Source organism: Acomys russatus, chromosome 6, assembly GCF_903995435.1.
Source record: "Acomys russatus chromosome 6, mAcoRus1.1, whole genome shotgun sequence".
Lineage (NCBI taxonomy): Eukaryota > Metazoa > Chordata > Mammalia > Rodentia > Muridae > Acomys > Acomys russatus.
In genome coordinates this window covers 6,907,691-6,927,489 of record NC_067142.1, presented here as the reverse complement: position 1 = coordinate 6,927,489, position 19,799 = coordinate 6,907,691, and the positions used below count along the sequence as shown (strand labels likewise).

General features: G+C 39.1%; 1 protein-coding gene and 1 pseudogene across 1 annotated transcript in view; one reads left to right on the top strand and one right to left on the bottom strand.

The window, feature by feature from the left end:
• Positions 1–19,799, top strand: part of Cdh20 (cadherin 20) — a 256,772-nt gene that overhangs the window by 58,062 nt on the left and 178,911 nt on the right. The gene's annotated exons all lie outside the window — the stretch shown is intronic.
• On the bottom strand, positions 1,903–3,503 carry LOC127190905 (cytidine monophosphate-N-acetylneuraminic acid hydroxylase-like; annotated as a pseudogene).

Genomic DNA, 19,799 nt, shown 5'->3' with positions numbered 1-19,799 from the left:
GGGTGCCAGATATCCTGGTACTAGAGTTACAAATGGCTATGAGCCACCATGTGTGTGTTACAAATCTAACCTATATCCTCTGCATGAGCAGCCAGGGCTCTTAATCACTCAGCCTTTCTCTAGTCACACATTAATGTGTCTTTACTATTAGATAAGATCCAAATTTCTCTAGTTAGTCAGTAAACACTCCATAGGAGTTTCCCTAAGAGTAGTGAAGGTAATGGTTGACTCCGGTTAAACCCTCCATGTGCCAGGTCCAGTGGGAAGTGGTATGAATGTATGTCCTTCATTATTTCATCAACTCCATGAGAAACCATCTGCACACCCTCATGATTATGGTTTTGAAACACTGAGGAACTTGCCTTCATATCTAATTTCTGAAACTTATTTTAAGTCATCATAGTGTACCAATGCTGCTCCTAGTAGACAAGATATAAAATTTTAGCTATATGATGTATTTTCATGTTTCATTTTATTTTAAAATAATCTATTTGTCCATCATATCCATTTGATAGGCATTATATTGGTTTAATAGTAACTGAATAATTTACTGTCCAGTATAAACCAAAATGTCTAATTTCTGACTCCCAAGAATTTCTATATTTCCTAGTGTGATGAAAACAAGAGTAATCATTTGTGTTGTTGAATTTGAGAAGGAGACAGTCAGTCTTCCTTTGACTAGAGTTAGGAAACAACTTTGAGGTAACATTCAAGAGGTAGGTGACAGAATCAGAAAGTGATTTGATTGTCAAGTCAGTGGGTGAAGGACTACTGGGAAGACAACATGCAAACAACAATTACAGGTTTTTACAAACACATTAGTCCATATAAAATGATCAAAAATGTTAAATAAAAAATATACAGGAAAAACCCAAAGGCAATTTATTCACCTATTTTGAACATTGAAACATTTAAAATTTTAAAAGCGGTTCTTTTTCATGGTTCTTTGCTGTTGTTATTTTGAAGACACACATTTTTATTTTCTGTTTGTTTTTTAAAGTATTTTCTGTGTAAAATTATTAACTAGTGTTCATCTCATCGTCAATCAAAGGTCTACCTAACCATAACAACTGCTAGGCATCATTAACTGACAGATTTCATAGCAGAATCAAAATCATTTCAGTCTGAGATGGGACCTTTCATGGCAGCTCCCAGGCCTGTGTGAGGTAAACAGATGATGCTGACAACCCTCTTCCTGAAAACTTGGAAAGAGTCTTCATGCTGATGTCTGGGGATGACTATATTAAAGAACACAAGGGCTGCTCTCATTTTTCTTTTAAGTTCCAGCAGCCTTTCCTCCTTCCCATTTTCTTCTAGTCTCCCATCTTTCCTCCCATTTCCTCCTAGCTCACCATCTCTTCTCTCACTTCTTTCTCCTTGCTATTGAAGTTTTGTAGCTTTTCCCCTTTCTGTTTGTTCCTCCTAGGCTTGGACTTTATTTTCTTTGCAGAGCTCATTCTTCTTGGTTTTCCTTGGTTCTTCTTGCACAGGACAGTGAACAGGATGAATCTGGGGCATACTAGGGATAGAACCCAGGGTCCCATGTAGTCTAAGCACATGCTATACTACCAAGTCACATCACTAGCCCCAGGAAAATGGTTTTGAGTCAGTCTCTGTACTGATGCACAAAAGGAAAATATGTGAGCATCTTTCAAATGCATTTCTATCCACTGCTACTATAAGCATGCTTTCTTTGGTATCAACTACTGAATTCAAGATGTAAGCAAATTCTTGAATTTTAGGCATTGTTTGTCATCTCTGAATAAAAGCTATTACTGATGAATAACATTGGTTTGGGGGATGTCATAGAAGTGTTTCCAGAAAGGTTTAACTGAAAGGAAGACTCATCTTGAATGTGCAAGTACCATCCTATGGGTTGGGGTTCTGGGACATAGGTCTGGTCTAATCATAGGGCATCAGGAATGATCCCCAGTTGGGTGGGTTTACAGGGATTTTTATCTGAAAATGATTTCAAAACAGATGATGGTGTATGTCAGTATCCTGCTGCAGTTGGGTCTGGAATCCGATATACAGGTCAACCCACAACAGGCTGTTCTTCACTAAGTACCTAAAGACCTCAACAGGGCTACAGAATTCTTCAGAGGAATACTCCAGAATAGATCTTTCTTTTGGAAAATATAAATCTATAAAATCCACCAGATAATTTTACCTTCCAGGAAGGGAGCTGAAGTCTTCAAGTGTTTCAATCAATCTGACCACCAGGTTGTAATGAGTGAAGGAAGATTTCATTTGACAGCAGAATTCAAGGTCCACAGGTATGGGCCAAAGTCACAAGAATCCTTGTAAATTGTTTTCCTTTCTGGAGGCTCCACAATGCCCTTGTTGTCCTTTGGGTACTTCAGCATCCTTCCCTGGTAGTTCCAATTCATGGCATCCATGTCACCATGTCACAGTTTTTCTTGATAAGACTGTTGAGCTGATTTGGGTCATTTTTTATGTACTTGTCAGATGGGTGAGAGTCCACAAAAGACCCAGCAAATCAAAGTAGATTTGAGGCTGCAGGTTGCACTAGCTGAGCTTTGTAACTCAGCAGCTTTTCCCATTATGTTTAATGAACTGGGATTTCCATTCTTCAGTAAGTTTTCTACCACTGAAAGTCATTGGAAAGCCTAATATTCCTCCAGCAAAATCACTCATCATTAGAGCAACTTTCTCAAGCAGCCTTTCCCCATTGGGTTGATGCAGTCCACTGTGTTGAATATTTTATGACCTTTATCCTCCATGATAATGAATGTGTCCTCAGGATGAATGCCACACATCAAGATCATGAACAGATTATTTTTGTCTACGTGTTGCCACATTCCAAATGGAACCATGTTGATATTAGTTAATTGGACACTACTCTGATCCAGGTTCCAGAACACAGGACTTTCTGGGTCTCCAACATAAATGGGAATGTCTGATCATCTCTGGGAATGCTGCTTCACTGTGAGTGCTCTGAGTACATGTTACTGATGTAAACGAGAAGTACTTTGCACAGCCTCTTCAGGCAGTCAGATGGAGACTCATGTAGCAACCACCATCCTCAGGCAAAAGCAGGGCCAAATAACAAAGGGTTAAACATTATCTGCTTGTCTCCCAACTTGAGGTCCATGTAAGCATCCATGAGATATGTTATCTGTACTTCTCCAAAAGCTAACTCTTCAAAAGACCTGGCGTCAGGGTCCCATGAGTTAGGAAGGTTCAGTTCTATAAGGAAAAGTCCAGCTTGTCCCAACAGATGCTTCCTGGAGGGTTTATTTCATAGTGCTCACATCTAATTTCTAGTTGTGCTTTGTGCATTTAATGGACCTTCCATCTAAATCTTCGATATCTTTTATAAATGGGCATTCTTGGTGTTTGCTGAGGTTCTTGCATGCCTTTAGGTGGTCCTTCTCCTTGTACAAGATGTACTCTTTGCCAGTAGTCTTATTTGTTAAAAATTGATTCCTTTGGCAGGTGACAGGGGACAGTAGGGTCTCACCATTCTGCTTCCTTCCCATTATCTGCCAACTCCTCTGTTTGTCAAAGAAATTTCAGATGTTTTTTCTACTTTTGTGCCTCTTCAGCTCACACCAGGAAGGCAAGGAAGATATTAGACTGCCTTTACTCCCTTCTGAGTAGGAGAGGCCACAGCGTCAGAGTAGCTGGTCAGGGAACATCAAAAGTCCCAGGCCCAGATCTTCTTTTAAATGGTTTTTATAATGAGCAGGGATGGACCCAAATTACAGCAGGGAAGTCAAAGTTCCTCTGGAAACCCAGAAGCTGACCAGACTGATGTGAAGGTTGCTTATTTCTATGTGTCTGTCATCTACACTGCTCCTTTCCCAGATCCACCCATTAGACACAAGCAAGGGGGTTATAAACCAAATTCTATACCAGGCACGAGCTAAGATGTGTGTATTTGTATGTGGATGTGCATGAGCATCTGTCTGCACACCTCCTTGTGTGAGTACATGCTTGCTCATGAATATGCGTGTGTCAAATTGTATTATTTCCTATATGTCAATAGCCAGTATCTATTAAATAGCAAAGAAGAAGTCATTATTTACTGTCACCAGGGTTATTTAAGATTGTTCTGTCATCTCTTATTAATGACATAGTATAGGAGCAAAAGGGTAAGAAATTAGCTGTATATTATAGATTGAAATACTAGCACCTGGGAGGCTGAGAGGGGACTATTGCTATGAGCTCAAGGCCACCATTGTAGCCTCGTGTTGCTACAATTATAGGTCCAGGACACCTTTGCCTCCAAAGGGTAAGTTCTATTTTAAAAGTAACAACAACAACAAAAGAAAGTAAATATTCAGTGATATATTCTATTACAGAAGAAACCACATTTCAAATATAAAACCTAAAAATAAAAGCTACAATCATAGTAAGTACAAAGGCCTATGCCCTCAGGAATGCAATAAAATGAAAAGGCAAAAACAAATTATAAAAAGAAAGTGACCATGTTTTGTAATACAATGGGATGAGGCTATAAAAGTATTAGGGTAAGAAAACAAAGAAAACTTATCAGCCAATATAAAAAAACAAAAGGAGAGCCATATAAAGGCACTATATGAAACGCAAAAACAAACTATATGAGAAGTTATATGCTCATTTAGTAATCAAAAGAGTGTCATTTTTAGGAATAAATTCTTCTATTAAAATAGTAACCACTTTATATATACTATTTTTTAAAGGATATCCTTGGACAATTGGTTATAGGACAGCAAATGTTTTTACCTTCTCTAGTCAGAAATCTAATGATAGAGATGACGATCTTAGATACTTCATTTCTTGTGGCTTGGTTTGCAATGTGTGGGTCTCATACTCATCAGTTGAAACTTTATCCCCAGTATGAACATATTTAGGGTTATAGGGTTAAATGTTTTGGATTAGAAAAGTGTGATAGTTCCATTTCTACTGCACTGCTAAAATACACCCACAGAAATGTAGTTGAGACAGAAGCTTATTTAACCTTACAGTTAGTTCCAGGTCACAGTCCATTCTCAGGAAGTTAAACTAAAACCATGGACAAAAGCAGAGAGAAATGAGTGTGTGCATGCTTACTGCCTGGTTTTTGGCAACTCCAATTCTACAGTCATATGCAATTCCAAATCCCCCTCCCTGGGTAACGGTACAGTAATTTATGCCAATGGCCTGTTGGTGTGACCCAATTACAAGCATGAGTCCCTGCTCTTCTGGAGCCTGGCTTTAATTTCTCACCTCACTTAAATTAATTAAAGCAACTCCCTATAGTCATGGCCACAGGGCAACCCAGAGTATCACATTAAGACTCTTTTCCTAGATGATTCTCTTTTGTATCAAGTTGACAATCCCAGCACACAGGGAGGCAGAGGCAAGAGGATCTCTGTGAGTTTGAGGCCAGCCTGGTCTACAGTGAACATCCAGGACAGTCAAGGCTACACAGAGAAACCCTGTCTCTAAAAAAAGAAAGTTGACAATGAAGAAGGTGATTATCTCAGGCACTCAGATATCTCAGCAACAGGATGAATGCCCTGAGAAGGAGTCTTGCTGTAAAATAGTCTGGATGCACTGCTGCTGGACAGCACCCCCTTCACCTCCTCCCAACCTCACCACCGCACCACCCCACCACCCCACCACTCCCCACCACCACACACATACAAAGCACCTCTAGAACTGTGCAAAATAAGTGTGTATTGTTTCTAATCCACCCAGGGCATTTTGTTATAGCACAACAACAACAACAACAACCAAACAAACAAAAAAACCTAAACTAATGTTTACTCAGTAATTTCTGTAGTACATAGCTATCCTGAAGGAGTAACTTGAGATTTGGACAGCAATATTACTTGAAATGTTACATTTAATACCAAAGGGAAAAATTGGAACTATTCTAACTTGCACAAAAGAAAACTGGTTAAATTAATTTTGTTAATGCTTTTTCCAGAATTCTGAGCTAACTTCTAAAATGTTGCCTGGGCATTCACTTATTTAAAGACAAGTCCATGTCAAGATATAGATATCAAAACCTGAGTGACAAGGGTAGAATATTTACATGCAATACAAATGTGATGCTTCATCACTACCATCAGCTTCCTGGGATTAGAAGCACCTATGCCATTAATGAGGCATATGTCTGGGTGTACACTTAAGGGAGCTTCCAGAGAGGTTTAACTTTGGAAGGTATACCTTTCTTAACAGCAAGTGGTGACATTCCAAAGGCAGGAGTAACATATCGAATGAAAAGGGGAGAAAAAAAACCAAGAGAAATAGCATCCATCTCTCTCTGCTTCCTAACTCCAGATGCAGCATTCTCAAACTGTTGCCTTGTCTTTCCCACCCTAATGGATTAGGATCTCTTCAAACTGGAGCCCACACTAAGCCTTCCTTAAGTTGAGTTTGCCAAATATTTTGTTGAACAAGAAAAGCAACTAATACAAATTCTAACTATGCATTAATATGTGAAATACATAGAAATGTTGGCAGTAGATATTTCTGAGTGCTATACATCATTACATATTTTTGTACTGTTTAAAGCTATGAGAAATTTATATGATATTTATGCACTTAAAATGTTACAAATAGAGGAAGGCCTGCATTAATGATATTCTGCTGCTGGGTGATGTGAAATTATCTCAGTTCTTGCCAGCAAGAAGCCCCAGTGTCAGTAATCTCTTTTCAAACTCAATTTTTAGAAATAAGCCAACTCCCATGACATGACTGACGTTCATTAGAGTAGCTGATGCCAATGGCCCATTGGTGTGGCCCTGACCACAAGCATGCACCCCTGCTGTTCTGGAGCCTGGCTTGCTTGCCCAGGCTGACTGTCAGTCCTGCCAAAAGAAGTAGGGAGTGGGAGAAGGGTAGTTTGAAGGAGATTATTGCCAGGGTTTGTGCTTAAAATCTTGCCAGTGTGTCCTTCATTTTAATGATGAAACTGTCGCTGACATCCAGAGCTTGTTCTCAACTGCCCTCAGACCATTAACTGAAGGAGCTCATGGGAACATGTTTTCCCCCGCTGAGTGTGAGTCACATCACCCAACTGAATCAATAACTGGATTTCCCTCCATAGACAGGTTGCAATTCATTCCATTAATTCTGCTGAAATTTTTGAGGATGACGTTCTTCCCTATTAAGAACCCCAAGGGCCACTCTGAGAAATCCACAGTTCTTATAAATGCCCCATACTCCACTACCTAAATGTGTAGGTTAAATCTATGTTTAAAACAACCAATCCTGCTTTATTTAAAAAAAAAAAAAACAGCAAAATAATTGATTTCCTGAATCAAAAATCTTTATACAATATGTTCCAGACTAGCTTCCCCATACTATAAACAACCCCCTTCCTGTTCTAGATATCTATATGATACTGTATGGATATACAGACAAATTATAAATATGTTCATGAGCCAGAATCCAAAGTGTAAATTGGGTGACCACAACAAATATAACCTTCTAGCACTTGAAAAAAAAAATGCCTACCCTATTAAGCTCAACATTATTGGCCTATGGCAAAGAAAACCATTGGAAATTCTAAACATTGCTTGTATTAAGGAAGCTATATTTTTTATTTCAACATTTTGGCATTTTTATAAAATTTCCTCATTGGATACATATCACTTTTATAACGGGAAAACATCTTTTAGTTGTTCTCTGTTCATAAACTAAACGCCAGCAAAAAGCAGGGATTTTGCAAGGTGCTGTTCTACAGGTATAAAGAGAGCTACTGCTATAGCATCTGCCTCTAGGGCAGCTCTCAGGAGGGGCGGATTGTTCACAGGAAGAGACAAAGCCAACACAAGTGAATCGCACAGGGGACACGGTTTATGAGATGAGCCTTGAAGGATGTATAATAGCCTCACACGGCCAAGATCTTCACAACAGAAACAGAACAAAACATCCTCCATTTGTCCCTGATCCTCATTTGTGGGAAGATCACCTCTAAGCTTAATGTTAATTTTAATTGACTTAATTCTCTTTATTTTTACTTTCCTTTGTCTCTCATGAATCTTTTTCTCTACATTTTTTATTATATTTCTTTTTACATATACATTTATATTATTACACATAAATAAAATAAACTACATACAACAAAAAGAACCATGAAATAAATGGAAATTATATAAATGTTACATTCATAGTGTTTTGGCTACTTGTATTTGGCAACCTTGAAGAAAAATCTTTCCTATCTTGGTGAGTCCAAAATTCTGAATGAAAATCAAAACCTGTCATATCTCATATCTATCAACTTAAAATATTTATCTAGACCTAAAACTATCTTAACCCATAAACAACTAAGCTTAATTATAAGACTAAACTATTTGATCTTCAACCCCATCAGGCATTTGAGAAAGAATAAAACTTAAATACCTGAGTAAATCAGAAGTACATGTGAGCAGCTTCCAAAATGAAAAAATGACAGAGACAGCCTGAACAGTCACCCAAAATCTCTATGATGTTGGAGCATCCTCTTCACCCTTTGGACTTAACATATCTGACAGATATATTTGTGAGGTCAGAACTATTGAGGACTTGCTTACCCTGTCTTGGCAGAGTTTGCCTGTCGACTCTGTCTGCATCCAAGCTCGCCAATTTTTCAGTCAGAATTCTATCTGTGGCAGAAATGAGAAAATTTTGCTCAGTGGCTGGTTTGCCACGTTTGAAGCCATCTTTATAAGGAGGTTCTTTGACCTTCATCATCTTCTTTGAGGTTGGCTGGGTATTGCCAGGAGTTAAGCGGTTTTGTTGTCAAAGAATCTTTAAAGTAATAAAAACATCTTTAAATGCCATATTCTATAGGTCTCTGAGGCCTTTGAAGACCTTATCTATTTTACTAAAGCAACTATAGAATCTTATCTGTTAAACCTAGTATGTATATTATTGTAATAAAAATAGACTAGTAATTGATATGACCATGATTTGATCAACTAACAATTAGCTTAGATTACTTAATTATCCTAAACAGCCTGCAATACCACTTTCAAGTTTTTCGAAGTGAACCTTGTATTATAAGTGAGTTGTATGGGTTGGGTAGCATTTTGTTTGCTCTCTTGGGCTACAGATACTTATTTTCATGGGAGGTGGTTATAAGTTATTATTGGTCTTATATTCAGAGAGAAAATAAGGTTGGACTCAGAGATGTCTCTCTTTTCCTTTATCTTTCTTTCATAGGTATGAAGACAGGAGTTGAAAAGAAAGGAGGGATACAGAAATATATAAGGATAATAGAACAAAACAAAAAGTAGATTATTGAATCTTCTCAACTTATGGCCCTAATTGTTATTCATAAATAAGGCTATTTTTAACTCTTTGGTATAGAATTTTGTATATTGATGAAAAATAACTTTAATTCTGATACGTTGGTATAGAATTCAAATTTTAGATTATTCTTTGCAAACACTACATATATTTCAACTTAATTCTTAATAAATATTAAGGTTATAAGTGGGTTTCCATATTAATGGGTTCTACATTAAATAAGACTAAGTGAGTCATCTACATCAATACAAAACTAATTTAAAAAATTAAACTGATCTCAAAAATTAAACAGCCCCATGTTCTTTCAGCTCAGCTGATCTGCAATTTTGGGATTTCTGTGAGAATTAGAACAGTTCCTCAGAGATAATTATTTCTTAGAAATCTGATTAAGATTTCAAAACTTTGTTCATCCAGTACCGAAAAACACTCAAGGAAACATTAAGCAGTTTCAGGACAAGTGTGAGAATAGGAAATGAAATATGAATGTGCAGTAACAATTTCTGACAAAAATGCTTTCCAATAATTTTTCAGATTATTTATTGAAATCAATGTAATTCCGATTGAAGAATTCCGATAGCAATGTAATAGTGTCCAGACCAAGAACAGAAGCCTGGAGCAGAGTCCCTACTCGTCTATTCACTAGACAAGATATGACAAAAAAAAAAAAAATGATCTTCTGAAATTGAGTTTTCCTATCTGTGAGCTTAGTAGACTTAAGGCCACTGTATTCCTTACTTCACAGTATTATGAAAAATTTATGGTAAGTTTTGTAACTGTTAAAGTTGGGAGAGATAATCTCAGTAGATTTCTAAGTTTGTGCCAGAAAGCTCCACGAATGGGCCTTCACAGCACAATGCAAGAAGGGTAAAAGCTGCATGGAGGGCCTACTATAGATGGCTTGGGCAAAGGGGCTTGTCCAACCTTCTACCTTACAATATGATGTTGTCCTCTACAAACATGCTTGGACTAATGCGTGCAGCTCATGTCTTTCCCAATTCTACTTCCATCTGAAAAGGTCTACACTGCCTACTCTACAAATTGAGCTTCAGCTCCCAGGTGTATAAATATCTTCACAGTTGGGGCTGTACTTCAGTGTGGCAGAGTACTTTACTAGCTTTCTCAATCCCCTGGGTTCAGTTCTCAAATAAAATAGCCAGTGGCACAATATCATACTTCTATAACCAAACACTTTGGAGCTAAAGGCCAGAGGAGAACCAAAAGATAGGGCCCAGCTAATACTACGTAATGAAACCTCTAAAGAAAGGTAAAAAACAAAGGAGTGAGAGAGGAAGGGCGGCAGGAGAAGGAATGAGAAAAGAAACAAACAAAAAAACATGGAAATGTCCATTGGTATGGAAGAATTGAAAAATCAATATATTGTTCCAATTACCTCATTTTGCAAAGTGAAACTGAAAAAAAAAAAGCTAAATAACATCTAACTTTAAGGAAGTATAACATGACAGACCAGATAGTTAAACCCAAAGTCTTCTAAGCTGAAAGCTTTTTCTACTACAGCCTATGGTAAAGATAAAGAAATGTCTCGCACTGTTACAGAAGTTGTCGCATCAGGGCATGCATGTTGAAAATAGGGCATCACATGCACAGCACAAACATGCTAGTTAGCAGCATACAAGTGCGAACAGCTCACTCATGTGTGGGCTTGCTCCGTAAAGGTGAAGCTGCAGGTATGTGTCTGGTGCTGTTTAAGCACTGGCTTCCACACTGCAAAAATTCACTTAGAAACAAAGAAGTTTTGGCATTGAAGCTGCAACTGGAAGGAAGCAGCCACCAGTGAGAAGTTCTCTACAGCTTATTTGGTTATCACCCATGCAAAAACGCCCTTTCCATTTCTGTAGTTAACACTAGCTAATCTGTGCACTAGCCCACTTCTTACTCCTCTGAAAACCTCACACTGTTCCTGTGGAACATACTCCTTCTTTCCACCCCTTCAAGAAATTGCACAGATATTTCAGGAACCTCCTGTCTGTCCTTTCTGGTCAGACCCCTCCCCCGGCACCTCTTTGTGGTACCAAGTAAGTATGTTCTTGTTCTTTCCTTCTTACAAACCAATCAAAATCTCTCTTGCTCTCACAGATCAGTTGCCGTCCAATCTCCTCTTGCCTTCAAAGTAAAAGGTTTTCTTTATATTTAGTGAGTGTGTGTGTGTGTGTGTGTGTGTGTGTGTATGTGTGTGTGTGTGTGTGTGTGGTTTGACCATATATATGTTGTGCACTACATGCCTGCCTGGTGCTAGAGGAGTTCAGAAGAAAGTGTTAGCGCCTTGGAAACTGGACATAGGGATAGTTGGGAGCAACCATGTGGGTGGCTGGAACCCAAACTCAGTTCCTCTGCAAGAGCAATAGTGCTCTTAACTGCTGAGTCATCTCTCTAGACTGACTGTTAAGTAAATATTGTATCAGACTCATTGGCAGTCACCAAATCCATCCTACTCCACCCAAAATCGGAGGTAAACTCTAGTTTTTCTCTCCTATAGGATACGGGAAAGGATCCTACGCCCTTGACACTGAAACAGTGCTGACTATATGTGCAGCACGGTATTTATTTGTTGAGTAAATAAGTCATCTAAAACTATTATTTCTCATATACTTCTAAAAGATGGGTTACCACATATTATAAACTTTACTTGATACCAAACTGAATCACTTTGAAAAAATTTCTGATAACCTAGGATGCTACTGTTAACCTATGAATGTAATTTTATCCTTACCAATGCCACAACAGGACTTTTTGTATAAAATTCCAAAATAATCCTAAAAACATTTTAAAAATAAGTATTTTAAAATAAAGAAGATATTCTGAGAAAGATGACTAGTGTGACTAAATCTGTGCTAGCAGATATAAAACGTGTATACAAAATATATAGAAGATATACAAAACAACAGCAACTAAACAGTGTGAACCTGCCATCAGATGAGAAATCAGAAACAAAACAGCTCCAGGCTTGATGGTGCATGCCTTTAATCCCAGCACTTGAGAGGCAGAGGCAGGCAGTTCACTGTGAGTTCAAGGCCAGCCTGGTCTAAAAAACAAGTCTAGGATAGCCAAGGCTATACTGAGAAATCCTGTCACCAAAAAAAAAAAAAAAAAGAAAGAAAGAAAGAAAGAAAGAAAACAGAGCTCATGGTCCTGATAATTTTATATGAAGATAGAACAGCCAATTAGGGAAGGAAAGAACACTCTTAAACAGAACTATTGGGGCAGTGTCCTGGAGACTTGTCAAAGTCACAAATAACACTCCCTAAAACCTTCTACTAATCCCACATGTATTCCTGAGAGGAAACAAAGCAAATGAAAAGCAGTTTTCTAGTCTTGGAGGCAGGCTTTTTGGATTTATCAGCATACTTAGAATTATAAACAACAACACTGGCAGGTGTCAGAATTAAGAACTTCGAAGTGGAGAAATACATATGGTAAAACAGTATAAACATACAAACAGGAACTCCATGTCCACAAGATTAAAAGCCACACAGAAAGCTAGTCTACAGTGTATCATGCGCATGGCAAAGGTTAAAAAAGAATTGTGTCCACCCATCGGAGATAAGAACATTTCCATCTATAAACAAGCAAAAATCAAGTATAAACTGTCAATAAACACGTGAAAATAGAAAACTCATAAGTGATTAAAAGAATAAATATCAGAGTATTGAGGTCTCCCTACCCAGTAGACAGATAAACCAAAAAGACTGGCAATACACCAGGCTGGCAGGAGGATGGAGAACAGACTTTGGAAACACTATCTGGGAGAGCTAACTGGTATGAGTGCTATAAGTCAGTTTGCACCTAATGTAAAGTGTCCATGAAGGGAATAACTAGACAACTGATCCATATGAGGTACTCTTTGCAGTCACTTAGAACTGAAAAACAAGATGTCTGCCAATTGATTATCATATGTATTACCATTGATCCATTCAAGAAAATATTAAGAGATTTAATTCTGGGACTCTCCCTACATTTTTGAAATGAACTACAATGGGTTAAGTGGACGAAATCGGGTTATGAAACTACAACAGCACGTCAGCATTTGTTGGCCCAACTCTCCTCTTTCAGCTACACTGTTCCTGACAGTACCCTCTTTCATCCCCCTGGCTTCCTGCCAGGCCTTCCTCCTGCAGATTGTTCACACAGCAGCCCGGAGTATAGGCCTGCAGTGACAGTATCTGGTTCCCTCCTTACTCTGTACTTAAAGACTAACAGTCTGCCACGGCCTAGTTTTCTACTCTTTGCCCTGTCTCGCCTTGCTTACACCCCAAACTTTGCTCCTGCCCTCTGGCTTCTATCCTATTTTCTCTAGCGCCCTAGCATAGTAGCCATCTTTGCCTTCTACTGCTCGCCTTGCGCACTGCAACATTTATCCCTGTGCTTATTACTTTCTGCCCGGAGCCCTCATGCTGTCACTAGTCTTCCCTGTCCACACTGTCTCCTCTGTGCTTTTTTCAGTCTATATGAATACCATTTCCTCAGGATGGTCTTTCCTGGCCACCCACTGCAGACCATCTCCTTTTTTATATGCTTTCCTGGCTGTTTTCATCATCACTATCATCCATCTCTCTGTGTCCAGCTTGAGGACAAGTCTTTTTGTATTTCTCTTTTCACTATGTCCCTTCTGTTATGAATTTGTTACGGACTGGCTTATGTTGCACAGGCACACGGTGAGGAAGGGAGGGAAGCCAGGGGGAGTGGAGTGAGGGTCTGTCTGTCCCTGTTAGCTGATGTCCAGGAGCAGGGAAGAGATGATGATCTTTTTGCTGCTATTATTTGATATTCAGAAGTAGATGAACAGCCATAAAAATGTAATAATCATAAGAATATACATGGTCATAGAAGCATCTGGATATTGTTCCAGAAAGAAAAAGAAGGCATCCCCAAATGTTAGGGTCAAGTTTACAGTGAACTCTGAACTCTGATGTCAGGATCCAGACACATCCTGACTCAGGTCCCTAATTTCAAAAGTGACATCAGTGACAACACTTGCTCTATGTCATTAGCATACAGTAAAGCAAAAATTCCAGTTGAACTATTGATTTGAGATTTCAATTTCTTATACCCTCTTGCCATGGCCTTCTTTCTTGGAAAAAATATACTCTAAACTAAAAACGTAAGAATTTTCTTTTCTTATGTTTTCCATTTCATGCCACAATCACTACCAAACCTACCTATAGGCTTCCTACTCTCATTGTTATCCAACAATTCCCAGCTCCATATATTTAAATTCTGAAGCTATATTTCCAGCAATTACTGTTTATCTGTCCGTGGAATGAAGAATGAGGCTTTTGCGTCAAGTGCATGTACTTCTCCCAGTGATGCTATCTGATCTTACTGGAAGATTAAGGGACTTTGGAGAAAAGGAAACTATGAAAGTTCAAGGTGGCTTTAAAAATAATAATAATAATAATGAGAAATCCATTATGCATCTTGGAGTCAATGTATATTATCTGAATTCTGTGTAGCTGTATGCAGATTGGCACCTGTAGATAGTGTATAGTTAAATATTTATAATCATTATATTTACCCAACATCTTAGTAATTTTGTTAAGGCTATACATGTCTAAGACTTACTACAAATATTATCTCCATATTGTTTTCACATATTCTTATAACCATTTTCCTGAATAGCTTTACAAAAATAAAATTTTAAATATTATACAGAGAGCCATTTGACACAGTTGAAAAATGGGCCTGTAAGAACACTTACGTTTAAAATATAACTGAAACAGCATAATAGTAGTTGGCAGACCTTCAGTAGTAGGTCATTTAGCATTTCTGGAATTGAAATTCATGACCTATAGAACAAACCAAAAAGAAAAAAGCAAATAAGCAAGTGAAATAAAGCCACTGGCTCTACTTCCCTTCTCAAATGACCCTATAATTTGTGTGCGGATCTGTTTGTTTTTCAGATCATTTACCAGATTCCACTTGTGACTTGGCATCAAAGCTTTTCATCATCGCCATATTTTCTTTTCTGTCTTCCATACAGTCCTAATGCTATGGCTAGAGTGTGATTTGCCTTCTTCTGAATCTCACTAAACCCAGGTAGAAGTTTCATCCACAAAGTTACATGCTTATGGTATAAAGAGTGAAACAAGCTTATGACAGTGTCCAGTGTTCATAGGTGGCCTTTGGGGAAAGTGATAAAGTTTAAGGAAAGCTACTCGGGTGATTCCCATGACTAACATTGGTGGCTTTGTAAGATGAAGGATAGAAACCAGACAGGAAGGCTGAGAAATGTGTGCTGTCTCTTGCCATGTGATGTTCTATGGTTCCTTGAGACACTGCCAGGAAGAAGCCAGCACCAGATGAGTCTCCAACAGCCATGACCTAATGTCAGCCCCTTTGCTTCACAATGTAGTCTACCTAAAGTATTTTATTACAGTAACAAAAATAGACTAATATACTCAGTAAAATTCTTTGAAATTCAGATGATATCAAGATATAAAAAGTGTAATAGGGTGATAACTGGGAGTGGGGAGTCTTGCAGTAGCCAGTATCCACTACAATGGGTTCCACTGTCGCTCTCAAAGCATCATGGCTCTCCTAACCCCTTGGACTTTGAAATTTTCTGACTTAGGAATGAGGTCATTGTAAATAAAAAGAGTTCTTAGAATTATATCATTAAGGTGAGCCCCAATCTAATCTGACTAATAGCCCTATGAACAGAGGAAGCATGGATACAAACATACTTAGGGCACAGAGCCACATGAGAAGGCAGGGCTCACAGTGCTGTTTCTCCTGCTTGTTTTCCCCTTGGCCCCGGAAACACCCAGACTGCCAACATTCACCAGGAGCTAGCTGTGGGTGACACAGACTCCTTTGATAATCCCATGTGAACCCTGAGGTTGCCTAAATCCTGGATGCCTAGCTTAGAAACTGGAGATGACACACTTCTATAACTTAAGGCCCACTGGGGATCTTGTGAGGATGCCAGTTTGCCATTCAGGCGTCTCCCACCACACAGGCAAGAGGCTCATCCACCTGAGACTTGCCCCTCTTCTCCTTGTGACATCCCTCGAATTGTTGAAGCAACCACACTATCAGACATGAATGACACCAAGGAAACTAAGGACAGAGGCTCTCAGGTGGATTGCTGACCTTGACACTCACTTGCAATGTCACTCAGAAAGTTCTATCAAGTTTTCAAAGCCGTTTTCTTCATCTATAAAATGAAGGTAATATAGAAGGAGCTTGGAAGAGTGCCTGGGAATTGGTAATCATTGAATGCGCGTGAGCTCTTATATCAACTTTTAGCTCTGTGTTGTCATTTTTATCTGCACCATACTGTAGTCTTCCTTGATGCCTTCCACACACACCCTGGGGACCCATCCCAAGTCCTGACTTTGGTTTCTTCGGTCTCCTAATTTGTCACAACCCTTTCTCCACACCATTTGAGCCATGGGCACTTTTATTTCATTCTAGGCTTATTAAGTCCAAAATGTGTCCCACCTCCAACTTCTGAAATAAAAACAGAAACCACAAACTCAAATCACAGTTTCTTTTCTCATATGTGCTTGGCATTTTTAAAACATAAAATCAACTCTCTTCTGACTAAAAATAGTTTCCCCTCAAGTACTTTCAGCAATAAAATTCTATCCCTTCCTGTAGTTTCCAGTGCATACCTGCCATTCTCAGCACTCACTGGTCCCTGTTTTTCTTCAGTTTGCTCTCACACATAGCCCCTCACACCTACACTCAATGAGGTAAACCATTCCAGAGAGAATTATAAAGCCATTAAACTGTTTCAGTGAACCGAACATATTTTTAATACTTCTTTCCTTTCTGTTAGCTTTCTACACAGCCATGAGATTGTTCCTTTTACACATTAATAGACATGCTCTCATAACCACTGGGTGTGAGAGCAGCTGTCTCCGGCCGTTGCTCCCCAACCCAATCCCTAGCAGTAGCTATCAGTGTCAATAATGAATGTCCGTTTCAAGAAGAAAATGGGCACCCTCCAAGTACAGCCTCTGTTCTCAGTGTCCTTTTTAGTTTGCTAAGAAGATCAGAACACTCTTGAAACTAAGTATTCTATGAGAAAATGTCCATTAAAGCAAATAATTAAGCTTTTTAATGAAAGTATGTGTTCGTCCCATAGCGGTAGAAACCGCTTTTACTGACGCTGTCTGCCAGCCCTGCAGTGAAGTCTGATTTTCTCCCCAGGCCTAGATCCTACTCTTGCCTTCCCTTCATTCCTCCCCTTCACATCCCCCTGTCTCTCCCCTGTCTCCCCCCCCCATTGTGTTCACACATGCACACCTTATAGAGGAAAATCATTGATAAATTAGGAACAGGCACCCTTGGGAAAACAAGGCTCACATTTATCTTGTAGTCACTTCCTAAGAATATAGAAGAGGAGTCTCCCTTTTGGGGGAGCTACCAAAAGTGTGTTTTCTTTTTCTGGCAGGGAGGCATTAGCGTATTTGGAAAAAATTCGGATTCTTGGGAGCTAGAAGTAGAAGCTGTTGGGTGGAGAAGTTGCACATGATCAAGATGTATTGGACAGATGCGTGAGAATTTCCAAGAATGAAAAAAATACTATTTGAAAGTGAAAGAAAACAATAAAAAACAAAAATCATAGTCTAAGCCAGATGCTATAAAAGTTATTTTCCAAACCCCCTTCTAGATTTTTCTCCTGGGAATTGATATTTTAATTGCTAAAACATAAACCTGTTGGATAGAAACCTCTAAAGACACTTTCAGTTCGTCTTCCCTTTCGCGGAACAGCACCTTGTATCTGCCCAGAGAGTTTAAACCGTTCTCTCACACGCTCTTTACATGGCGGCCTTCCCACAGCTCACTGGTTTTCCCCAGCTCATCAGTGACTTCTGTTCAGCAGCTCCCCCACGGGGCTCCACATGCTGTGCCCCAGTGTGACAGTGACAGCTTTATTCCTAGCCTTCATAATCTCCCATGCTGTCCATATGCTGCAGCTGAAGTTTCAGCAAACCTGGAAGGTGCCTTCACATGAAGCAGGCAGGAGCTTCAGCCCACAAACCCAGTCAGGCAAGCAACCTGCTCTGTTTTCCCAAGGTCCATTCTGCAGAGGCAGTCAGCAGTTAATCCCCGATAAACAGGGGCCCCACAAGCAGGGGCTCCACTTTTCTAAGGCAGCAACCTAACTTTCTGGAGGAGAGGATCTTTTGCTCAGGATGTTTCCTACCTGATGACAGTGTATTCGAGACAGACCTTATGGCACTACTATCTCTGTGTTAATCTGTACGCTCTTTGTATTCCTAAGAAGCAAGAGCTATTTGACTATTTATCTTCTCACTGTTTAAAAGCTGCCCGCTCCTCTGGGGGCAGAAGGGATGATGGTGTCCTGGGACCTGGTACAGGATACAGGAAGCAGGTGACTTCTGGATTCAGTGTCATTGAGATTCTTAGGAAACAGGCACTTTCCTAAGGCTTCTTCAAGCCCATCCTCGTTTCTGCTTGCCTGTCTTTACATGCTCCCCATCCCACGCTCCTCCCGGACTCCAAGATGTATTTTTCCTCATGGAAGAGCGCAGCCTTCTCCATTTCATACCGTTCCTTCCAGGCGCCTTCCTGTCTGACTTACCTCCTCTGGAGGTAAGAAGCACAGGACTTCCCCTCTTCTATTGATTTGTTTGTTGTCTGTATTCCATGTGAATCCTAAGTACCATAAGTAGAGAAACATTCTTGTGTTTACAAGGATAGACTTTGGAGCCAACTTTCCTGGGCTCTAATCTTGGCTCTGCCATTTACTATGTAACCTTAGGCAAATGCTTCATAAAAGAAGGGAAATTGACCCTCACAGAGTGTTTAAGAGAGTAGTAATATGAGTCAATGCCCTATATATATTAGTGCTATTAGTGTATATTATCAAAACATCTAGCACTTAGCATATTGTTTAAACCCTACAACATCTAATTTTTGAATGTTAGGAGTGAATAAGAGAGTAGTACAAGTCTAAATGTATTCAATGAATACTATAATAATATAGTGTCTCCCATCTGTGATCCGCTTACCCTACTAGGTAAAGAATAGTACAGCAAGAGCAAAGCCACTTTCTTAGATCCTAAAGAGGGTAGGATAACAACTTGCGCCAATGCTTCTAACTGGACCCTTGCACTTTTGCAGTCCTCTCTGACTCATACTGGTGTTGACAGGCTCAGGCGAATAGAGGGTGTAAATGAATGAATGCTCAATTTTCACCACTACTACAGAAATTATACAAGCTACTGATTTGATTTAATGTGCTTATAATTTTGCCTGCTCCATAAATGATGGCTCTTGTTTTTAACCATCCCTAAAAACTGTCATTTGACAGCAGTAATCCTTGAGCTTAAAATGGATTAATAGCAGTTGACTTCTATCCTCCTTAAAATAATTATGTATGTTTTAAGTGATATGTGTATATATACATATTTACACATACATCCCATTTTGAAGACCAGGTTTAATTTTAGTACTTAAATGGATAATCCAATTAAATCTCTGAAAAGCCTTCCTATTGAACCATGTATTGGTACTTCCTTTTCAATGCCTGAAAACAAAACAAAAAAAGAAAAAAAGAAAAAAGAAAGAAAATTTTA